Raw genomic sequence first — 26,463 nt, 5'->3', positions numbered from 1 at the left:
GAATGTATATTTGTTTTTTATTTATTTATTTTTTATTTTACCGATGACTAAACGTAACCCAGCAAAACGTGAAAGACCAATACGAGTGAGAAATGTTCCATAGGCATAAGCAACCTAAGGTGACCAACCTTTAAAACGCGGGTTTAATAACATGTAAAGAAAAATGTATTAATAAATCGAACACTATAGATCACCCCTAGCAATCCATGGTACGATCAGGTGTGCCGTGATCAATCTGCAGCAACAAGCAATATGAAAATATAAGAAATTGGGAGCTACCATAGTGCAGTGGTAATAACGTCCGCCTTGCTTTCAGAAGGCCAATCCTTGACCGGTTTAATCCTTGATCCTTCTTGAGTATTTGATGTATGAGAGCCCACTCTACAAGTAGTGTCATAAGACAATACAAAGTAGGTCCCATATAATTGAGTCAATATGAATTGGGGAGCACACATTTATATGAGATATCTTCCTTGTCCCTTCAGGGATCTTATGGCAACATATTTATGTATGTTGAGGAGCCTTATAGGCCCAGGGATCAATAACTAGAACAGGCGACAATTAACCAATCAATCCCACGGCAACGGGTTCTCTGTACCGGATTGACCCGGGACCACACAACATCAGCGTTCCGGCCAGCGACTGCCACCTTAGTGTACATGTGTTTGTATTTGTTTCGATTTTCTGTGCTGGGAGCAGCATATCCCGGAATGTCTGCTCCGGATTCTTTTGGTCCGTGCAGGGACGGAGGAAAACCCAGGACCAATATATTTGTGCTCGGTTTTTCACATACGCATCTTCACCCATATCCAATCTTCGGTAAGATGCAATAGATGTCAGTAGTGGGTGCATTTAAGGGGTTGCTCTGGACTTGCCCACGCGAGGGACTACGATAGCGACACAGCCCCCAGTGAGTCGTCGTCGTCGTAAAGTTGCTGAACATATACATCCCGCCGGGAAATAGCTGTATCTTAGATTATACGCCTGACATTAGCCCGATTTTGGATGGTCATAATCGTCTGTTCCTGGGGGACTTTAATGCGCATCATGAGATGTGGCATTCGGCCCTCGGAAACGACCAGAGGGGTATAGCGCTGGCAGAGCAGATTGATAGCTCTACGTATTGCTCGGTCAATGAGGACGCCCCTACCAGAATTAGAGAAGCGTGACACAGTTGCCAGACATAACCATCGTGTCACCTGGTCTGACAAGTGACGTCACCTGGCAACCCGTCATTTCCCTTGGATCAGACCATCTCCCCATAATTGTCTCCATCAGGACGTTCGGAGACATCATCAATGCTGCAGCCGCTCGCATATACCTGCTGGTCGAATACTCGAAGTAAGACCAAATGTACCAGCAGAGGCGACGGGATTAGCAAATGAGCGTTATGAGCTTCGTCGAACCAACCCCGACGACCCCAGAGTCAGGGAGCTGACACTGGAAGTTAACAGCTAGTCGGCGAACATAAGCGGACCAAGTGGTTAAATCATCTGAAGAGTTGCAACAATGGAGCCGGTATAAATAAATTGTGGGCTACGGTTAAGTCACTTTCAAACCCCGGACGGAGGGATAACAGGACTTCAGTCACGTTTGGCGACGTTACTTTGACTGACCCAAAGAGGTGTGCAAGTTACTTCAATCGACAATTTGTCGAGCACCTCGAGAGTGACAGGGCGAAGAGAAGAATGTTACGTCGCATTAGATCTCTTCCTGCCGAGGATGAGGCACCCCAGTTCACAATGGATGATGTTGCGAATGCCATCAGGAACGCTAAATCATCAAAAACGTTGGGCCCTGACGGAATTTCCATGGTATTGTTGAAACAGTTGGATGAGCCGGGAATGGAGTATCTCACTAAAGTTCCCAACCTGTCGCTAGCCACCCCTATTGTTCCCGAAGTCTGTTAAATGGGCAGGGTGGTACCGCTACTGAAGCCAGGCAAGGATGCCAGCAAACGTGAATCGTACAGGCCGATTTCGCTTTTGTCACCTGTAGCGAAGACCCTTAAGGCCTTAGTCCTCCCCAGCATTAGAAATAGCTAACAAGTTGCCGATCATCAGCATGGATTCCGTAAGCAGTACAGCACGACAACAGCGCTGCACGCCATCTCCACACATATTTGTCGAGGACTCAACTAGAATCGGCCGTGTGATAGAACAGTGATTGTGGCGCTTGGCTTATCAAAAGCCTTTGATACTGTCAAGGACATCGAGGACATCGAGCAGACAACCCTCCGGCCAAGTCTGAAACATTGGATAATCAACTATATGTGTGGTCGCCAGTCGTATGTGGAATTCAGGAACAAGAAATCCAAGCCCCGTACACGCAGAGAAAAAAATATGTTTGATCCAACAATATTCCAAGGGCAAAATATGTATTGTTAACATATTGTTGGATTCCTCATGTAGTATTGTAAATCCAAAAATAGTTTGTGTCAACTGAACAATATTTCTCTCTTTTCTTCGAAAATTTGTTTCTCTTCTCTCGCTATTCGATGCCGTGTTGAAAAAACAATTTTGGTGAGTTGTGGTGTGTTTGTATGACATGCTGCCTTTACCTTTGTTTTTGTGTGTATGTACTTGTGAGACTCTTGTTTTTATTTGTTTCTGTTTTGTTTCATTCTTCTTTCCTTTTCATGTTTGTTATGGTGTTTAATTATTCCTTATGTTGTGGTGGGTTCTTGTGGCTTTTTGTTTGTCTTTGTTGTCAGCCAATGCAGCAAACCATGTATTGTGTTCATCAATGATTGCAATATTATACGCGACATTTATATCCAAGTTATGCGAAAAGTGTATATGAGAAGTATATGCACTCAAATCAAAAATTTCTGGGCTGGTTTTCTGTATTGACAATACTTTTTGTAAACAAAATTAGATTATGATAGTTCCTACAATCGGTATTGTTAACGATTTTAACAATATTGCGGAAATTCGAAAGTTGTTTTTGTTTTCTATGTTTGGAACAAAAGATGGTATTTTTGGATTTGGATTACAATGTTTGAACAAAACAAATACATTTTTGGAACCAAAACATATATTTTTGTTCCAACAAAAGCGAAAAATATTTTTTCTCTGCGTGTAGAGTGAAACAGGGAGTTCCCCTAGGAGGGGTGATATCGCCGGAACTGTTTAACCTCTACCTTTCCTGTATTCCGTCCCCTCCAGACGGCATTGAGATCGTAACGTATGCGGATGATTGTACGATCCTGGCGTCACGTACCTACCCTGATCATGTGTGAGAGACTGAACTCGTATTTAACCATCTAACCACCTTTTTCCACGCGAGGAATATGCAGATATCCGCCACTAAATTGACGGCCACTCTGTTAACCACATGGACGGCGCAGTATAGAAGAGACTTGAATATCAGGGTCGATGGTAGCAGAATTAAGACCACAACCTGCCCCAAAATTCTAGGGTCACATTCGACACCACTTTCATGTCGTCCTCGCATGCCACAGCTATCTGCGATAAACTGAAATGTAGGAATGAAGTCCTCAAGTCCCTAGCCGGCAGCACTTGGGGTGCAGATAAAGAAACCTTGTTGACCACGTATAAAGCGGCGCCAGTTTGGTCCCCGAATTTATGTGACACGCAGTGGGATAAGATTCAAATTTGTCAGAACGCCGTCCTGAGAACTGCAACATGGTGCCTCCTCAAATCTACAGTGGACCATCTACATGAGGAGGCAAAGATTCTTCCAGTACGACAACATAATGAGATGCTATCGTTGCAGTACTTGCTCGGGTGTTACCATGAGAGCTATCCCAATCACCATCTGCTGGCCACCGATACACCCAGGCATAGCAAGAAGGATATTCATGCTCTAGAGACGGAGGTCCAACAATATAGGAGAGAACCTCTAGATCAACAGGCATATGAGGCAGGTTTGAACAGCACTCACACGGGCACAGTTGGTAAGGTCATAAGCAATTATTGTGTGAATGCAGTCATCGGAGTAAATCCCCCATCTATTGCAGCTGAAGATCGTCAGAAGCCACGACAAACCAGAGTAGTTTTGGCTCAATTACGCTCGGGATATTGCAGTCGCCTAAATTCGTATTGGGCGGGAATCGATCGCACCGTGCAAGACATCTGTCCAGTATGCGGCATAGGCCCGAGCGGTACTAAGCACCTATTCTACTGCCCCGCCAAACCTACTCATCTAACTCCATTGGATCTGTGGTTACATCCCATCGAAGTAGCCACTTTCCTGGAACTGGAGATAGACCCAGAGCCAGATTGAACAGGAGGATGAACATACAAACACAATAATAAAACACTGTTACAACAACAATTAACCAATACCAATGTAAATTTTCATAAATGTAGGGAGAATATAAAAATAGAATTTCAAAAAAAAAAGTCCTACAATTATTTAGAACGTTGCGCGCATTTGTTGCATTTTGCAAATAATGTTTGCTGTTTTTGTGTTGACATAACCACCAGACATTGTGGAGGAGACTTCTCACAATTGGCGGCAGCACTACTGTGACCAACATAAATTGCCAAACAACACGATGGACAACACTCTCGTTGCTGATGTTGTTGTTGTATTGGCGGCAGCATTGTCACCAACCAGCATCACCTACCTCTCTATATGTGTGCTTCCCGACAACACAATAGTGGGAACCAAAATAAACGCATAATCATCATGGGGACAAAAGAAAAAAAACTTTATATTATTGTTGTTGTTTTTGTCCTTTGTTGCGGGATGCACTTGATAAAGACATCAAGATTTTTATCAAAATTTTTGAAACAAAAATGATGGAAAACAGCTTGAAAATAAATGGATGGGAGATGGATGATGCATTTGTTGGAGATGATTGAGATGTTACTGACCAGAAACGTCGTAGGACAGACATACTACTACAACAACAAAGTGAAGTTGAAATTGTTAATGTTAGCGATTTATGAAGAAGAATGATGGTCTACATATTGACGATGTTGGAAGAGATGAGAGATGATTTTGTTGGAGATTGTTGTGTTTTAGCAACAGTTCTCAGGCTTATTTACATCATCAGTTTGTGTATCTTAGGGTGTTGATAGACAGAAGTTTCTTTATATATTCTTTACGAGGGCAGTTCGGAAACTTCTTAGCCTAGCACAAAAAGCGCGGTATAAGCAGAAAAAAGTTAAGTGTTTTGGAAACTTCCATCTGTGTTATGAACACATGTTAAATTTTGTTTCGATCTGGCAACTCCTTTATATAGAAACAGGTGTTCGAAAAAGACGCATCCGCAATTTTTTTACAATGGAAAAATTAGAAATGCGTGCTGTCATTAAATATTTACATAAAAAAGGTTTATCGGGACAAGAAATTCATAATGATATGGTGATTGTGTTAGGTGAAAGTGCTCCTTCATATGCAACAGTAAAAAATTGGGTTGCTGAATTTAAACGTGGTCGTACAAGCATTGAAGATGAACCACGTAGTGGACGTCCAAAAACAGCAACAACAACAGAAATTGTAGCCAAAGTGCATGATATGGTATTAAATGATCGACAAATAAAAGTGTGTGAAATTGCTAATATCATGGGCATCTCAAATGATCGAGTCCATTTAATTTTGCATGAAGAACTACAGATGAAAAAGCTTTCTGCAAGATGGTTGCCGCATTTGTTAACAGTCGATCAAAGACGCATAAGAATGAACATTTCTCAAGCTTGTTTGGATCGTTTTAAGCGAAATAAAATGGATTTTAAGCGTCGTTTCATAACTTTTGATGAGACATGGATCCACCACTATACTCCAGAGACAAAAGAACAATCCAAACAATGGATTGAAGCTGGAGGAAGTGCCCCAAAGAAGGCAAAAACAATTCAATCGGCTGGTAAGGTTATGGCAACGGGTTTTTGGGACTTCAAAGGTATTTTATTGATTGACTGTCTGCAAAAGGGTAAAACAATAAATTCAGAGTACTATTGCAACCTTTTGGATCAATTAAATGTACAAATCCGAAAAAAACGTCCTGGCTTACATCACAAAAAAAAGTTCATCAAGACAACACACCAGCGCACAAGAGTTTTATTAACAATGGCTAAAATCAACGAATTAAAGTACGAGTTGCTTGACCACCCACCTTTTTCTCCTGATTTATCTCCCAGTGACTTTTACTTGTTCCCAAATCTAAGAAAAATCCTTGCTGGCAAGCGTTTTACCTCAAATGAAGATGCAATTACAGTTGTAAACCACTATTTTGTAGACCTTGAGGAAAACTATTTTAATCAAGGGATAGAATTGCTAGAAAAGCGTTGGACTAAGTGTATTGAAGTTTCAGGAGATTATATTGAAAAATAAAAATATTTTTGAAAAACTAACCATTCTCTTTCATTGATAGACTAAGAAGTTTCCGAACCGCCCTCGTATATTTGGGGTGGGATATATACAATAAAATCACAATTGTCAATTTACTGCTCTATAACAGTAAAGCAAAAAAACAATTACATACTATTGAAATTATAAAAGTGTAACATATAGAATGTCCTTTTTTCAATGTGCCAATATATTGTAGACGGGAGGTCGCCTCCTCCGGTATGTTAGTTATCTAATTATTAATCTGATATTCATTTATTGAGTCCAAATCTGGAAAAGCCATTTTCATCCAAAACAATGGCTAGAAATAGAAGAGGTACTTCATAGGATAAATAGCGAATAAATAGCGAAAACTTAAAGTGTTCAATATTATATACAACTACAGCACATAACCTTGGAAGAATTTATAAAGAAGGGTGTAAGCGTGACGTAGGGGGTGGAAGATACCAAGCAACTGATCTGACCGGCTTTAGCATGGCAAACCCCAGAACTTATCTTGGTCCCTCTTTCATCTCAAGTGGACACTGACCTCCCCGTTGTGTCATATTCGCGCGTTCACCAATAATAACGTTAAAAACTGGTGCTGGGCTTTGAGCTATTAAACCATCCCTCCAAAAGCATCATTCTATGAAGAAAAAGAAACCCATCTAAAGTTGACAACTCCTCCAAACGTTCTAAGGACTATGTTCTACGAATTTGCGCCGGGAATGTTCGTACTCCTTATAGAGATGTTGCAGTTTAAGTATTGGCAGATGTACTTTACATTCAGGAAATACGATGGAATAGGAAAGGCGTCACAACAACACCTAAAGGTGACGCACTGTATTATAGCTGCCATGGCACAAAGCATGAGTTTGGTTACGGATTTGTAGTTGGTCGGAGGTTAAAACATCTGATCTCCAGCTTCATACTAGTAAATGAAAGACTCGCTGCAATCCACTGAAGACAAGGACGAACAGACCAAAGATATATTTTACAAGCGCTTAGAAGAAACTTACGGCCGTTGCCCTGCCCATGACATTAAAATTATTCTAGGCCATTTTAATGCCAAAATTGGAAAGGAGAATATCTTTGGCATCGGACAATGGTATGAGGCTGATAGACTTTGCAGCTGCAAAAACATGATAGTTAGGAACCTGGCTGTCTCCAGATCAAAGAACAAGTAATCAAATTGATCATGTTGTGATAGATGGAAAACATTCATCGAGCGTGTTGGATGTACGATCGTTCCGAGGAGCAAACATAGATTCGCACCACTACCTTGTTGCAGCAAAGGTACGTAACCGTCTAAACATTGTAAATAAAGCACGAACAGATACAACGCGGAAGTTGGACATTGGTTAGCTGCAAACACAACAGATAGCCACAGCATATTCCACTCAATTAGCCCAATTGCTTAATGAAAGCCCTCCTCGTGCCGACAACATATCAGCACAATGACAAAATATTGCCCACTCCATGCAAACAGCCGCAAAATCCATACTTGGATACCAGAGACCTCCATCATGGAATCCATGGTATGACCAGGAGTGTCGAGAGGAGAAACGTCGTTTCCGCAGGAAAAAGAGAGAAATGGAGAGACGGGAGTGTGAAAAAATCGAGATGTACCGGAGCCAGAATGAAGTCCGAAAGTTCTACCAAAAGTGAAACATAAAACTGATGGCTTTGGTACAGGCACATCCTCCTGTAGAGACCAGCAAGGTAATTTGGTAACTGATACAGATAGTGTGCTCAGGATATGGAAAGAACATTTCTCCAAACTGTTTGTATCCGATAGTAGCGAAGACGGTGAAGATACCGCCCAGCCAAGATGAGGTAAATACAGCAATAAATCGGCTGAAGAATAATAAGGCAGCAGGAGCTTACCAGCCGAGCTGTTCAAAACGGGAAGCGACACGCTGATAAGGTGTATTCATCAACTAGTTAGCATCATCTGGCAGGAAGAACGAGTACCCGACGATTGGAAACTGAGCATCCTGTGCCATGGGCGTAGCCAGCTATGGGCAGGGTGGGCAGTTGCTCCCCACCCCACCCCCCTTGAGCCGTCAAAAAATTTGAAAAATTATAAAAAAACTGCAGTTGTTCTGATATACTATTTCTTAAATTTAATAACTGCAAATGGACGACTAATATCTTTCACATAACAAATGTTTGGGTTATAGTCATAGACGTGTAAATACGCATTAAAAATAGGAAAATGTTTTTCCTCCTGCTCTAGGCTGCTTAGAAGATACCAAACTTAATTTATTATTTGTAAGTAAACTTTGAATTCTGTTGAAAAATATATGAGATATGCAATTTTTAATTTAAAACTTCTCTACAAGTGGTGTCTTACACACGCCGTTCGAACTCGGCGATAAACAGTAGGTCCCGTATCATTCAGCTAATATGAATCGGGGTGCACTCATTGATATGAGAGAAGTCTCCCTTGTCCCTTCTGGGATGTTTTTGGAACAATTATTATTATTATTAAGCAATTTTTATACCCTCCACCATAGAATGGAGGGTATATTTTTCCGTTTGTAACGCATTGAAATACTTATTTGCAACCCTATAAAGTATACAAATTTGTTATCAGGATAAAATTCTGAGTCGATATAGTATATATTGACTGATATATTCTATCAAAGTTAAAAATTTCTAAAAGAAGTTTTTATTATATCGGTCCAAAATAAGTTTATGTTCAAAGAGGGCCATGTCGCACTGTGGTTCCGCCCGTGGACAAAAATCGAAAAGTTATGGCAACAAATTTGATTCCGATTGAAATAAATATTACCTAAACACATCAAATTGTTAATATCCAGTACAATTTTTGCCAATTTACAACGGTAATATGTCAAGTAAAGTCGAAAAAGTTGAAAAGCATTCGCAGCTTATGAGTGAAATTATAAAAAATAAAGAGGTAAATGTACAATTTCCAGATTTAAACTTATGGTTGATAGCATTGACAATGTTTTTACGTAAAAAGATATTCATACATATGCTCTGTCCCAGATCCTGCAAGAAGCTACTATTTTTTACTACAATAAGATTTTTTCCTTTATGTTATTGAAAAAAATAGTAGATTCTTGCAGTTCTGGAACAGACCAATAGTTTTCTAACTTCCTTAAAAATAAATTCTTTGTAAATAAATTTTCTGGTACTTTTAAAATCATTACTATACATTTATGTTGAGTTTTACTAACGTTGGGAGTATTTGGGGGACTCCGTGTTTTTTTTAAAAAATACACCTGGGAAGTTTTTGCGGATTCTGAACCTACAATGCTCATAAACGAGAAAAATAAAAAAAAATCGCCGGAGCGCTTCAAGTTGACATTTTTAGGGGTTGTTTAGATTTTCACGAATTTGCTTAGAAACCGCTGGTCCTATCAAAATGAGACTGTAGCTATGAAAATTCTCTACAAGATTGGCCTTTACGGTATTTTCGTAGGTTTTACCATTTTTGAGATATTGAAGTTCAAATTGGGACAATGCACTGACTGTATCGCCCCCTTATAAAACTATGTCATGAAGGGTGCGTCTTAACTAACTTTTAATGAACACCGCTTACACAGGGGAAGCTTTTGTGAATTCTGAAACAGCAATGTTCATAGATGAGAAAAATCCAAAAACAAGAAAAAATCGCTGTAGGGATTTTTAAATAAATCGCGGTCAAAATTCACATTTTTTGGTGTTTTTAAGTTTTCACGATTTGCTTGGAAACCGCAAGTCCAGTCGAAATGGAGCTAAAGAAAATGTTTTAGCTGTGAAAATTCTCTACAGGATTGACGTATATGTTTTGTTCTCAGGCTGTACCATTTTTTGAGATAAAGAAGCTCAATTTACATTTTTAGGTTTTTTTTTGTTGGGGTTTCGCGATTTTGCTTGAATACGCCAAGTACTATCGGCATGGGACCTGAGAAAATCAACATTACTGAATCCAAATTTTCTGGCCAAAACTATTTCAACGTCCATTTTGTATTGAAATTAATTATTATTTATAATAAATGTGTACAAACAGCAGTTCTTACGTTTTATCGACCAAAATGACCAAAAACTGTCAAAATTTGTGGAACAGGGTGGTCCCGTTGTGTGGGGTCTAAACCAAAACATTGACCTATGTTAATAATTTTTGGTACGAAGGATTCAGATCTTCCAAGAGGTCAAAATACCAAACTTCAGCCGAATCGGTCATAAAGTATCGCTAAAATCCACAAAATATCAAAAATCGGACGGTACTTTTATGTTGGGGCTATGACAAAAAATTGACCTATTTTCAAAAAAATTATACACCCTTGTTTTCTACACTCTAAAACCCTTAAATATGAATTTTAAGGAAAATCGGTTGATAGATGTGGGTATTACCGTTCTATTTCAATTGGATACTACGTGCAGTCACAACAGGTATTTACAAAAAATTCTCCCATCTTAAAATAGAAAAATCCACTTTATTTTAACTGTGGCAAATTTGAGCACGATTTAACTTCTGAATTTATTAGTACAGACCCCCTGCTATGTTTCAAATTCGATTTGGAGGTGGACATATTTGGACATTTTTTTAAAAGTTTAAGTATATTTAAAAAATATTTGTAAAAAATAATTTTTAATATATATATAAACATTGATGTTATTACGCTAATTTTACAAATTTCATCCTTCTTTTTGTAAATATTATGAAAGTATTCATTAACAGCTTTCCGATTCATAATAACTTTGGTCTCACTTCTGTATATTTATGCAGCGACGCAATACAACAAAAATTGTATATTTTACAGCACAAAGTCTGTTTTATTTTTACATAAAAAAGTGTCAACTTTGGTACTGCGCCAATCAACGAATACTAACGTTATTTACAAAAACTAATTATTTTCAGATGGCTTGATGAGTTTTTTATTATTCTGTGCAAAAAAAAATAAAATTTCGAAACTTCAAAAATTAGGTTTTGGCCAAAAATTTCCTGATTGAAACCTATGTGCAACGTTGAAAATTTTGATGTTTGACTGGCCGGGGAATCGAACCCACGACCTTCAGCGTGCCAGGCGGGTGTGCATACCATTGCACCACGTTGGCACCCATATCTTATAGCTGTTAAAATTCTCTCCAAGACTGGTTTATGTAATTTTTCCTAGGTTGTACCATTTTTTTAGATATATAAGTTTAAGTTGGGAATTTGCAGTCATGACATTGTTTTATAAGGAGACGATACAGAATTGAATTTGAATTGTCCCAACTTCAACTTCTATATCCCAAAAGTTGTAAAACCTACGAAAATATCATTAAGGCCAATCTTGTAGAGAATTTGGATAACTACAACATTTTCTTTATTCCCATTTTGATAGGACTTGCGGTTTCTAAGCAAAATCGCAAAAACCTAAACAACCCCTAAAAATGTCAACTTGAATCGCGATTTATTTAAAAAGCGCTCCGGCGATTTTTTTGTTTTTTGATTTTTTCTCATCTATGAACATTGTAGTTTCAGAATCCGCAAAAACTTCCCAGGTGTAAGCACCTTCCATTTAAATTTGATTCAAGAGCACCGTGATGGACCTACATCCACTCAAATTTTTTTCTATCATCTTGCCTCGTTGTAAAACTTTGTTTAAAATTTCGAGGCGGTAGCTCGATTAGAACTATTTTGGCACTCCTTTCAATACAAGTGAGACAGCCACTTAATTGTTTGTGATATAAAAGTGTAGAGTATGTTTGGACGATCTACGTCGCGTTGAAAATATTACGATGTGCAAAGTATGGACCAGAGTGAACGAAAAAATAATTAAAGAGTAGTATAGAGTCTTCTTAGCGCCTACAAAACTTTCCACCGGAAATGTGTCAGTGCTGGATAACGTTTTGGATTACCCAGCATAGAACGGTACCGCCCGATTTTTCAGGGGTTTAGCTGTATTATCATATAGAAACGGAAGTAATTTAATACATATTTAGTCTTCTTTGGGCCTACTAAACTTCTATCCAGAAATTTGTGAGCACTGTTTCATGTTTTATGTAGCCGATTTTAGGGGTTTTCAGGATATTGTAGGATAGTACGGCTATCCTACAGAAAAGGCTGAAATTTAATATTTAGTCTTCTATGGGGCAATAATAACTCTTCCCCCTAATTTGTACATACATTTCCACGTTTTGATATAGCCACTGACATTTATGACAATTTCGAACAGTCAACTTTGCACATATGTATGTAAAGTCCTGCTTGTGTATCTAAATCATCTTCTTTATGTTTTGTGAAACGGTTTTATGTATTGGTAATAATTCACCATGATTACTTTTTAAATGTCATGTTTTTTAATTTTTTAAAATTAATTTAAAAAAGTATCCGAAAGTATAGGCTTTGAAAATGCAACCCTACCATTGAGGAGGAGGGGAAGTTTTCAAGGGAAGATTTTTTTTATTTGCTGACAGAGAAGACTTAATATACATACTAAAAGTTGTTTAAAAACTAAATGTTCCACATAAATTCAGAATATTTTATGGAGGAAGCTTTTTACTTGTTTTTCATTAGGTATGTACCTAAATAAAGGGTTTAAAATTTTGTATGCAAAAACCATACACACCATCAAAAAAAAAAATACATAAGGCGCCCCCCCCCCCCCCTCCTAGATTTGATCCTGGCTACGCCCTTGTCCTGTGCCCTGTCCACAAGAAAGGAGATCAGACTGTATTCTCTAACTAAAGGGACATAAGTCTTCTCCCTATTGCCTACAAGATAGTGTCAGGGATAATGTGCGAACGATTAAAGCCTATGGTCAACGAAATAATTGGGCCATACCAATGCGGCTTTAGACCTGGCAAGTCCACCACTGACCAGATATTTACCCTTTCAGGCAAGGAGACAGCCTTTCGTGTGATCTCTTCAACATCCTGCTAGAAAAGGTTATATGAGAGGCAAACGTCAAAAGAAGTGGCACAATCTACAACAATAGCGATATGTTACTTGCTTATGCTGATGATATAGACATCATGGGACGATCAGTAAAAGAAGTAACCGATACCTTTATAAAGGTCGAAGGAGAATCTGCTAAAGTGGGTCTGGCGGTAAACGGCGAGAAGACCAAGCTGATGGTGTCGACGCGCAATGCGTCCATTGAGATAGGACCAACTGTTCCTATAATTTTGAGGTAGAAAAAGACTTCGTATACCTCGGCACCGCCGTAAACACAACAAACGACATCAGTTGTGAAATAAAAAGAAGAATTGTATTGACCAACAGATGCTACTTTGGCTTAAGTAAGCACTTCAAAAACAAAGCCACAACTCGTCAAACAAAAATAACGCTTTACAAAACACTGATACTACCCGTGCTGATGTATGGCTCCGAAGCCTGGGTACTTGCGCAAGCAGACATGGCAGTGCTTGGTGTGTTTGAGAGAAAAATTATTCGAAAGATCTACGGACCAATCTGCGTTGACGACGTCGCATGAACCACTAGCTGTATTTGCTGTATAACGACATCTACATAATTAAACTTATCGAGATGCAGCGATTGCGTTGGCTTGGCCATATTATAAGAATGGGCGAAGATGAACCAGCTAAAAAGGCGTATAAATTCGACCCACAGGGCGGTGTACGCAGAATTGGCAGACCAAAGAATAGATGGCGCAAACAAATGGATGAAGAGATGACAAGGCGCGGTATTCCAGAGTGCGAAGCAACAAATAGAGAGAATTGGAGATCTTTTCTTAGTTCGGCCTATGGAACAAATGTTCTGTAATGGGCCAGCCAACATAACATTCTTAGCGGCCCTTGTTTTTGATATAGGATTTAGGGCCATATTTTACAATTTTTATCCATATTGTCGTTGTGATTGGACACTATAAATATTTTATTGATGGTTTTTCGTTATAAATTCATACAGAATATATATTTGAACAAGTAAGAAAAGTCTATAGTCGGACGGAGCCGACGATGGGTATCCCACTATCCCTGGACAATCGCTCTCCACGGAACTTCTTTTCAATGATTCCGAAAATTTAATTATCAAATATCAGAGATGTAATGTATAATACTTATGTCCAAAACCAAAAAGTTATCTAGCATGACAAAGACATTTTTGTAGCAGGAAAGGAAAATTTAGTTCACACAAACTAAAATGTAATGAAACCCACTTATGTAGTACTACTACTTCCGTTGTTTAACCGATACGTTATTAAAATTTTTACCAATTTCACACAAAAGTTTCAGTCCATTTAACCCGCTAAGTATTATCTGATCTTCACGTTGCACTGTGGTTTAGCTTGTATGGGAGAGAGCGACAAAAATATTTCTAATCAAGATATCGATCTGAAAATTTTACTGTAAACTAGTAGTGACTAGAAGATAATATTCCCCAAATTTCGTCAGGATTGCTCTACCCCAGCAAAATGTTTGCCTCCAAAGATGCAGTTAAATTATATGTACAAGTAATCTGGAAGTGCATCCAATTATGCATTTTCACTCATGATTTTTACAAGAGCGTGACTACTGAAAGATGCACTCCATAGCACTGCATTTTAACTAACACTTTGGCACTGCATTTTAACTGACCCTTGGCACTGCATTTTAACTGCAAATGGATGAGATTCTTTGGATTGCATCCAAAAGCAGTTAAAATGTGAGGAATGGAGTGCCTTTTTCATGACTCCGTTTGAACTGCATCAAAACATGCCGTGATAGAAGTAGTCTACATTGCACTGCTTCCAATTTATTTTGCTGGGTACTTTTAGGTATAGACCCCCCATAACGGTACTTCCAGTTTTTTATTATTTTCAAGATTTTGTCTATATTTTCAAAGGTAATTCGCTGTAATTTGACATTTTGTATTCTTTGGTGGTATTAAACATCTTGCTTACGCCCATGATAAAAAGAGGTCCATGTTTTGGTATATCCCCCATATAGACGTACCTCCCGTTTTTTATAATTTCACGATTTTGGCCATATTTTCCAACTGAATGTGCTGCAATTTGACATTTTGAGTTTATAATCTGTATCAAGCAAAAATTCATCAATATATGTCCACATACTGGTATAGTCCCATATCATGTTAACTCCCGATATTTGGCATATTTAAGTATTTGGCCTAAATTTTTTGCAAAAACGTTTGTAAAAATCATGACATTTTATGAATTTTGATCTTGACGAGGATTAACAGGTAACAAGTTGTAACGTGGTTTTGTCGTCGGCTGGGGTAAGCTCAGTCGCGTCCGGGGTCTCCATAAGGACCCACTAAACCTTACGAAATGAGAAGACTAGTATTCTCCCTTTCCTGGGGGCTAAATCGGGGATTTATTGAATAAATACTAATTTACAATATACTTGTGTTCAAATACGATAAGAATGAATTCAATGGTATATATTTAGATTAATAGTTGACGTTGGATTATGCAGACTCGCTGGGATTTGGCAGCTGAGGAGATCGTGTTGAGTTATCGGCTTCTTCTACGAGGGAAACGGTGTTGTTTGTGTTTGGTGTTCGGCTACAGATGATCGGGAAGACGATGAATTCGGTGTTCGGCTACAGATGATCGGGATGACGATGTATTCGGTGTTCGGCTGTAGATGACCGGGAAGACGATGAATTCGGTGTTCGGCTACAGATGATCGGGAAGACGATGAATTCGGTGTTCGGCTATAGATGATCGGGAAGACGATAAATTCGGTGTTCGGCTGTAGATGATCGGGAGTACGGTGAATGTCGGCTTTGGCGCTCGGCTGTTGATGTTCGGGAGTTAGTCTAGGCTACGATCTAGTATCTACCATGCGCTACTGAGTACGAAACAGCTGACCCGAAGGCCCTGTGGAACAGCTGACCCGAAGGCCCAGTGAACAGCTGACCCGAAGGTCCTGTGGAACTGCTGACCCGAAGGCCCAGTGGAACAGCTGACCCGAAGGCCCTGTGGAACAGCTGACCCGAAGGTCCTGTGGAACTGCTGACCCGAAGGCCCAGTGGAACAGCTGACCCGAAGGCCCTGTGTATGTATCAGCCACCACAACTTAATGGGTAGCTCTCAAAAAGTATTCCCAACACTAGGCACCGAGGCGTAAGTTCGCGGACTTAGAGCAACCTTGTGTTCCAGCCCGTGTAGCAAACTCCCTGCAGTAGTAAGCTCACCATTCTCAAGTAAAACTGAAATACTTTAGTGGCCTGGAGTACAGAGTAAATGAGAATTATTCACAGTGTGCGTTAAAATTGTAACGGCGAAACTACACTGGAATTGAATTCTCCGTTGGGTTACATCTTAGAACACAACATGTAAACAGATGTAACGTAGTGACTGCTGCCTATTGAATGGCTGGTTCGGTATGGTAAAGGTAGTTGTTGTTGAATTATGTACGTGAAGATTTTGTCACGTTACAAAGTATCAACAATATGAGCCACAGAATATACTAACTAGAAGGGTTAATATATGTTACAAGGGCGTACCAGATTATATTAGATGTAAACAATGTCCTATAGGTCTCAAACAGGGAATATCTGGAAACTAAGGTGTTATATGATACTTTTAGCTCGCGAGAATGGGTTGGCATCTATTACAATAAATACTAGCAACAGGATATCTCGATTAGGAGATTTCCCGGATCGACTAAAAAAACCACACAGGTGGTCCTGCTGTTAATTTAAACATTCTACGTTGTTTAATTTTTTGTGTGGAGCTTAAATCTACAGCAGGCCTTCCGCGTTTTTACTTTCAACGGCAGATCATTCTTAACGTGGCATGTATGTCTCAAAAATAATGGTGTATTTTACAGGATGCCAATTTGAATGATGTTTATAAATTTGTTTTGTCATCTTGTTCTGTATCGAGATTTTTGAAATTGCTTTGCAGAGATAGTATATACGATCTGACAACATAGAGAAATCATATCCCACAACATCCATCTGAAGGTTTGCTATAATTTCTTCGAATACCGTCCGTCCCATGCTGGCATTGACAAAATTTTTTGAACACCATATTTCAAAAACATACAGATGTGAAAACACACATTCATACTGTAATCCTAAAAACATCATTTTTATAAAATAAGATCGAAACAAAATGCAACTTATCACTACGTTAATGGAAATTTCAAGGCCTCAATTTCTTCAAATGGAAATGCTCACTTCTGTGGCTCTGCTTTAGCATGTACCGTTAGAAGTTGTAAAAAGAAAGCCGGAATACTAAAATTTGATGTGTCTACGATAGATTTGAATAATTACAATCATAATTTGTAGACATCGATTTTTGTATTTTTGTCGCAGACCACAGTGCGTTGGTTTGTACGCTTCTTCTTCTTCATCATAAACTCAAACTTTGTTTAAAATTTTGCGGGTTATTATTTTGACCTACAGAACCGCTACAAAATTGGTTAAAATTTTGTTTTTGGTCCATTTCATTCCCTGAACATTTCAGGATCATCAGCAAAAGCTAATCATTTCTATTCTGGCCCAAACCCAACCTCCTTAAAACATTCGTTACAATCGGTCCATAATTGCGGCCTTAAGCTTGTTTACAATTTTTAGTGGACGGACACACATCGCTAAATCGCTTTATCTCGTGGAGATATGAATTTTGGCATACCAAATAAGGGGTCTAGGACGAATATTTCGTGGTGCTACATAAACTTTTGGAGAGACAATACGTAGCATGGGATAAAAATGTGGTTCTCTACACAGAACCCATTATATATTAGGCAGTAGGCCCGTTATCTAGCAAACACTTTATTGCAATTTACATCAGAGGAAAGGTCAGTAGTTTTTTCCATATGTCGTCTACTTTGCGAAATATATATGTCCTCAAGGAATTAAAATGTCGGCCAAAAATAAATTTTTTATATTTTTCATACAAAAGTAATGGTCCATTTCACCCGCTAAAGAATATCAGATCATCATTCAAAATTGTAGGCATCTTTTTCGACCTATACTCTTACCCGGTGCAAAATCTCGTGACTATTGATGTATAATTGCGACTTCCAGCGAGTTTATTATTACACTAAAAACAAATAACTGAATATATTAGGCAGTAACTCTGTTATCTGATCATGCACACCAACATAATTGGCATCAATTGAAAGGTCAAGCGTTCCACTTTCAAGTATATCTCACTTGTCCGGAATGTCACTTCCAGGAATTAAGTTATAAGCTGTATATTAAAAATTTTCAAAACTTGCACACAAAAGTTTTGGTCCATTTAACCGTCTAAATATTATCCGATCGCCATCTCAAATTGCAAGCTTCTCCTTTGTGATATACTCTTACCTTATTTCACCCGCTAAATATTTCACGATCATCACCAATAAGAATAGGGATCATCATCAACATTTAGTTTGTATCATTTAATTTGTATAATATACATTCATAAGTCGCGTGTTCTAAAAGGGTAAACCTTGGCTTCAACTATGTTAAATTTTCAAAAATATTGGTGATATACATTTGTAATCTAATTTTCTTAAGGAAATTGCATAGCTAGATATATAGCTTATCTTGTGTAGAATTTTTTATCTTTTGACACTTTTCACCTAGAACCAAGTTTTATATTACTTTCATGTATCAACTCGAAAAAAGAAGGAAAAAAATTTCATCAAAAAAATTGGGAAATATTTTCATGTTGTTTTCAGCAAAATTGATACTGCTATTTTTATGATATATAATGTAAATAGACATTTCATTTCTGTGGTGACCAATAGTTAAATTTGTGGAGGAATATTTTTGTCTGTGACGTCATCTCTCTAAAATTATGTTTTGTGGGATAATATTGAATAAACTCAGATGAAGTCCGACTTTAACCCTAAAACGCGTTTTTCATTTTTAAGGATTTCTGGCGATTAGATAAGATTTACAGATTTGATGTGTTCTGAGACCTATAGTAAAATTTTATGACAAACAATTTTGTAGAATATTTGGATTTGATATTATCACATTTTAAAGGAGTTTTTGAAAGATATTCGAAAAAAGGCCAAAAAGACCCCTTCGATGCACCGCATGAGGGTTACAATTTTTAATAAAAATATTGCCCACATTCTGTTCTGTAAAGTTGCCAAAGACACTATATTCCTAAAATGCAAGGATTCCATAACATCTTAACTCGAATATTTCGAAAAAAACTAGAAATGGGCGGAACTTGCCCCGCCTACTTTAGTTACACTGTGCGACACGAAAAAATTAACCACATTCTGACACCGCAGCGTGATAGAAGAAGAAAAATAAGAAGACACGTGTCTCGGCGTTTTTCCCTGTTACTTCGAATTTCGCGGTTATGGGCCCCCAAAAACCTGAAGCCTTGATGTCAAAAAGGACAATTTTGCAGGCTCATATCTTCTAAACCGCTAAGAATTTTGGTTTATTCGTGGAGGCAAAGTTGTAGCTCTCATCTTAAAGAATAATAATTGTGAAGACATAAAATCCATTCAACCTTATCTTCAAGGTCAAAATCGGTAAGGTCAAGTTTCCGTTATAATTTTTTCTCAGATTTTGGCCTACAGATATCAAACCGATCAAAATTGAATCAAACAACCAACTACAAAAATGTACCTTAGATCTCAATAAACAACTTACTAGAACATACAAACCCTGTATAAATGGTTCTTAAAGGTCAAAATAGCAAAACAAATGCAATTTTTATTTTCTTTTTTCGGTTTCTGCTCCATAGAAATTAAACCATTCAAAATTCAAGAAAACATTCAACCACAATAATGTAGCGAATATATCAGTATACAACTTTGTGGAACATCAGAGCCCACTACGAACTGCTCTTAAAGGTCAAAATAGCAAAAAACTTTAGAAAATATTCGATTTTTATACTTTTTTCTCCGATTCTGGTCCATACATACCGAACCGTTCAAAATGCAAGAATACAAGCAACTACAAAAATGTACCTAAGATCTCAGTTAACAACTTTCTAGAACATATGAACATTCTAGGAACGGTCCTTCAATAACAATTATATTATGGTTAATGCTCAGGTCTGGAAATAACAAACTGTTCAACACTCTAGAAAATTTGAAAGGTTTGTTATTTACGGACCTGACCAGGAAAGAATGAGTAAAACTAATGGAATTTTGAGCTTAAAGGCTAGAAAGTTGTTCACTGAGATCTTAGGTACATTTTTGTAGTTGCTTGTATTCTTGCATTTTGAACGGTTCGGTATCTATGGACCAGAATCGGAGAAAAAAGTATAAAAATCGAATATTTTCTAAAGTTTTTTTGCTATTTTGATCTTTAAGAACAGTTCGTAGTGGGCTCTGATGTTCCACAAAGTTGTATACTGATATATTCGCTACATTATTGTGGTTGAATGTTTTCTTGAATATTGAATGGTTTAATTTCTATGGAGCCGAAACCGAAAAAAGAAAATAAAAATTGCATTTGTTTTGCTATTTTGACCTTTAAGAACCATTTATACAGGGTTTGTATGTTCTAGTAAGTTGTTTATTGAGATCTAAGGTACATTTTTGTAGTTGGTTGTTTGATTCAATTTTGATCGGTTTGATATCTGTAGGCCAAAATCTGAGAAAAAATTATAACGGAAACTTGACCTTACCGATTTTGACCTTGAAGATAAGGTTGAATGGATTTTATGTCTTCACAATTATTATTCTTTAAGATGAGAGCTACAACTTTGCCTCCACGAGTAAACCAAAATTCTTAGCGGTTTAGAAGATATGAGCCTGACAAAATGGTCCTTTTTGACATCAAGGCCTCAGGTCTTTGGGGGCCCATAATCGCGAAATTCGAAGTAACAGGGATAAACGCCGAGACACGTGTCTTCTTATTTTTCGTCTTCCATTACGCTGAAGTGTCAGAATGAGGTTAATTTTCCGTGACACAAAAAATTACACACAGTGTTACTTTCCGATGTAAACTTTAAAAACGCCGATACACGTGTCTCCTATTTTTAGCTCTACTTTCATAAACTAATCGGTTTTTCCAATCATTTTGAAAAAAATTGAATTTTGTTCCACTGTGTTATTAACTAGCTATGTTACCCTGTGTTAATTGTTTGAACGAGTTTATATCTAGGACTTTATCGGTAGCCACGATATGGCCGGTAGACAGATAAAAATCGAACACTCCAATGTGAAATTAACCCTCGCGAAAATACTTGCAATTGTGATTTATGTTACATTTCACAGACAATTAAGACAAATGCTCACATAGACGCACAATTTTTCTACAATTTCCACAATAATCAAGCTTGTCACCATAACCAACAACATAAACTCACAATTCCTGGAGAGCTATACGTATTCTCTGTATTATGCTTGCTTCAGAAAATTGTTTATTGAATTGAAAATTCAATTAAATCAATTAAAGGGCCATACGGTTCACAACAACAACCACAACTGAAGAAAGGGTACTTGCCGAACATGTTCTTTGGCATGTAACTACTACTCGTTTACCCTATTGTCGGTTAAACTAAAAGTAAACTGCTTTACATTAAGCCGTTCTTTTGTGGTATTCTTTGTTCACACATTCATGCCCATACAATCTCCCCATGCCTCCTCCCTCATTCATGCCCAATGGGTGCAGTGCTAGTGCTAGAATGTCAAATGTTCATTCCAACACAATTAATTTGTTCAATGCAATTTATTTGAGCATTGCAGTTGCAGTTTTGTAACTGCTACACTCAACTCAATTCAATTCCCTTTTTGTTGTAGTACAATTTTCCGCTTCTTCTCATGACAATGAAAAGGAGAAAAAAGAAGAAGATAAAGATGACGATGACACTAAAGAGTTGTCAACATGTTGTTTGGTACAATTCGATTGAATTGTGTCTTTGCCAACATGACCTTTAGAGGTCAATTAAATTGTCACTGCTGTTCGGTAAAGACAAACAACCAGTGTCAGCATGGCAAGCTGGCAGGTCATCAAGCATCATCAATTTTACTGCCTGTATGCGCTTCAATTGTCTTGATTTGTTCTTTGATGAAATTGAATTTGACTTGGGTTCATGGAATGACAAGCTCGGTTGAGTATTTAATGCATTTATCATTGAATTAAAGTTTTCGTTGGCGAATAAAAAAACTCTTAACACGCGAACTTTCGAAATGACCCACATAAATAATTTAGAATTAAGAGAATTAATTTAGGTTGACTGCAAATGCATTTTCAATTTGAAAGTGAACTATTTTTTAAAGCTAAGTATGCTTAGGCGTCTTTTTTCATTTTTTGGTAAAATAAAATCCGGACCTGCGCATGAAATTTATGAGAGTTTCCGATAACGCGAACTTTCGAAATGACCCATATAAATAATTTAGAATTAAGAGAATTAATTTAGGTTGACTGCAAATGCATTTTCAATTTGAAAGTGAACTATTTTTTAAAGCTAAGTATGCTTAGGCGTCTTTTTTCATTTTTTGGTAAAATAAAATCCGGACCTGCGCATGAAATTTATGAGAGTTTCCGATAACCTAAAGGAAAAATAATATAATAAAAAAATTATAATAAGTGAAATTCTCAAGAAGAAAATTGTATTTTGAAAACCATAACCTGTTGGATATACACCAAGAAGAAAGAGGAGAAGAATCAAAGAATCCAAACAATCGATGAATAGAATATCCGGCCGTTTGGCTATTCATTAAATCCATGCAAGCATGTAACGACGACAATAATGCTGTTGATGACGACGATGTGGAAGATGATGCCCATCGATTTTAATCAAACCAAGAAGAAGAAGCATGGCGACCCATTACACTGATGAATAGAGAATCAATCATTTTGTGTCGATTTCATGTGGCGGTGTAAAGCCCATAGCGCCCAGTCACTTAAGTTCCCAGTGTGTGAGTATCTGCCTATGGCCTTTTTCCATTTTCTATTATCTTTTTGTTGTTGTTTTAGTTCACTATGCGCATGCGCATCAAACATATAACACAAAAGTGGTAATTAACCAGAAGCCAAGCATTAAATTATAAAAATATACTTCAACACTTTGATAATAAACTCTTCAAACTTTTTGAGGAGCAGATCGTACGTTCGTCGTACCACATACAACGTCAGTGTTATTGTTGCTGATAGCTTTTTATAAGATATTGGCGGCAATGAAAAAAATCTATCTCCAACCGAACAGCGCGCAATTGTAGCATTAAAGCAAACAGCCTAAGCAACAGCGGCGGCATAGCCACCCCAAATAACAGCAGCAGCAGCTGTGCTGTTATAGCCGGTTATGCTTTGATAGTCGAAGATCATTACAAAATTTGATGGGACGTCAATGCTGTGTTCATTGATAATTTCACTTGTGGATCGACCACTCGATTTGAGATGATGTTCACGATGGAAGAGCACAGTGGGTTGAGAAGAGCTGAGAGAGAAATGTTTTTGAACACCAATGGATCTTTTCATAGAAGACCAGAAGGTAATCTGATAGCAGACCAGTATGTCTAGAGATATTTTCTGGAACTCAAATGGATGTTTTCATAGAAGACCAGAAGGTGTTCTGATAGCAGAACAGTATGTCTTGTTAGAGAAGACCTATTATTATCTCTTACTACTGTATTCTCTACAGAAGACCAGTAGCCGTTCTTCTTCTTATAGAGACACCGGTGGGTTTTGTCATAGAAGACGAGCATGTCTTCTTTTAGAAAATCAGTACGTAGTCTTTTAGAGTATTATTTGGTCTTCGTACGGAAGATCAGTAGGTCTTTTTATAGTAGACATGTAGTGTTTTTTATAGAAGACCAGTAAGTTTTCTAATACAAGGTCAGTAAGTCTTCTTATAGAAGACCAGTAGGTCTTCTTATAAAAGACCAGTAGGTCTTCTTATAGAAGACCAGTAGGTCTTCTTATAGAAGACCAGTAGGTCTTCTTATAGAAGTCCAGAAGGTCTTCTTATAGAAGACCAGTAGGTCTTCTTATAGAATATTAGTAGGTCTTCTTATAGAAGTTCAGTAGGTCTTCTTACAGAAGACCTGTAGGTCTTATTATAGAAGACCTGTAGGTCTCCTTATAGAAGACCTGTAGGCCTTCTTATAGAAGACCAGTAGGTCTTCTTATAGAAGACATGAAGGTATTGTTATGAAGACCTGTGGGTCTTCTTAAAGAAGACCTGTAGGTCTTCTTATACCTGTAGGTCTTCTTATAGAACACATGTAGGTCTTCTTATACAAGACCTGTAGGACTTCTTATAGAAGACATGTAGGTCTTCTTATAGAAGACCTGTAGGTCTTCTTATAGAAGACCTGTAGGTCTTCTTATAGAAGACCTGTAGGTCTTCTTATAGAAGACCTGTAGGTCTTCTTATAGAAGACCTGTAGGTCTTCTTATAGAAGACCTGTAGGTCTTCTTATAGAAGTCCTGTAGGTCTTCTTATAGAAGACCTGTAAGTCTTCTTATAGAAGACCTGTAAGTCTTTTTATAGAAGACCTGTAGGTCTTCTTATAGAAGACCTGTAGGTCTTCTTATAGAAGACCTGTAGGTCTTCTTATAGAATACCTGTAGGTCTTCTTATAGAAGACCTGTAAGTCTTCTTATAGAAGACCTGTAAGTCTTTTTATAGAAGACCTGTAGGTCTTCTTATAGAAGACCTATAAGTCTTCTTATAGAAGACCTGTAAGTCTTCTTAACGAAGACCTGTAAGTCTTCTTAACGAAGACCTGTAGGTCTTCTTATAGAAGACCTGTAGGTCTTCTTATAGAAGACCAGTAAGTCTACTTATAGAAGACCTGTAGGTCTTCTTATAAAAGATCAATAGGTCTTCTTATAGCAGACCAGTAGGTCTTCTTAGAGAATATCTGTAAGAAGACCTGTAGTTCTTCTTATAGAAGACATGTAGATCTTCTTATAGAAGACATGTAGGTCTCCTTATAGAAGACCAATAAGTCTTTTTATAGCAGACCAGTAGGTCTTCTTATAGAAGATCGGTAGAAGTTCAGTAAGCCTTCTTATAAAAGACCCGTAGGTCTTCTTATAGAAGACATGTAAGTCTTCTTATAGAAGACATGTAGGACTTCTTATAGAAGACCCTTAGTTCTTCTTATAGAAGACCCTTAGGTCTTCTTATAGAATACCCTTAGGTCTTCTTATAGAAGACCCTTAGGTTTTCCTATAGAAGACCTGTAGGTCTCCTTAGAGAAGACCTGTAGGTCTTCTTATAGAAGACCTGTAGGTCTCCTTATAGAAGACCTGTAGGTCTTCTTATAGAATACCTGTAGGTCTTCTCATAGAAGACCTGTAGGTCTTCTCATAGAAGACCTGTAGGTCTTCTTCTTATAGATGACCTGTAGGTCTTCTTATAGAAGACCTGTAGGTCTCCTTAGAGAAGACCTGTAGGCCTTATTATAGAAGACCAGTAGGTCTTCTTATAGAAGGCACGAAGGTATTGTTATGAAGACCTGTAGGTCTTCTTATAGAAGACCTGTAGGTCTCCTTAGAGAAGACCTGTAGGCCTTATTATAGAAGACCAGTAGGTCTTCTTATAGAAGACACGAAGGTATTGTTATGAAGACCTGTAGGTCTTCTTATAGAAGAACTGTAGGTCTTCTTATAGAGGACCTGTAGGTCTTCTTATAGAAGTCCTGTAGGTCTTCTTATAGAAGACCTGTAGGTCTTCTTATAGAAGACCTGTAGGTCTTCTTATAGAAGACCTGTAGGTCTTCTTATAGAAGACATGTAGGTCTTCTTATAGAAGATCGGTAGAAGTTCAGTAGGCCTTCTTATAAAAGACCCGTAGGTCTTTTTATAGAAGACATGTAAGTCTTCTTATAGAAGACATGTAGGACTTCTTATAGAAGGTAGGTCTTCTTATAGAAGACCTGTAGGTCTTCTTATTGAAGGCCTGTAGGTCTTCTTATAGAAGACCTGTAGGTCTTCTTATAGATGACCTGTAGGTCTTCTTATAGATGACCTGTAGGTCTTCTTATAGATGACCTATAGGTCTTCTTATAGAAGACCTGTAGGTCTTCTTATAGAAGACATGTAGGTCTTCTTATAGAAGATCGGTAGAAGTTCAGTAGGCCTTCTTATAAAAGACCCGTAGGTCTTTTTATAGAAGACATGTAAGTCTTCTTATAGAAGACATGTAGGACTTCTTATAGAAGGTAGGTCTTCTTATAGAAGACCTGTAGGTCTTCTTATTGAAGGCCTGTAGGTCTTCTTATAGAAGACCTGTAGGTCTTCTTATAGATGACCTGTAGGTCTTCTTATAGATGACCTGTAGGTCTTCTTATAGATGACCTATAGGTCTTCTTATAGAAGACCTGTAGGTCTTC

Source organism: Musca autumnalis, unplaced genomic scaffold (genome assembly GCF_047663935.1).
Source record: "Musca autumnalis isolate F117 unplaced genomic scaffold, ASM4766393v1 scaffold_5, whole genome shotgun sequence".
Lineage (NCBI taxonomy): Eukaryota > Metazoa > Arthropoda > Insecta > Diptera > Muscidae > Musca > Musca autumnalis.
The sequence above is the reverse complement of the archived record's forward strand: the minus strand, read 5'-3'. Positions refer to the sequence as shown.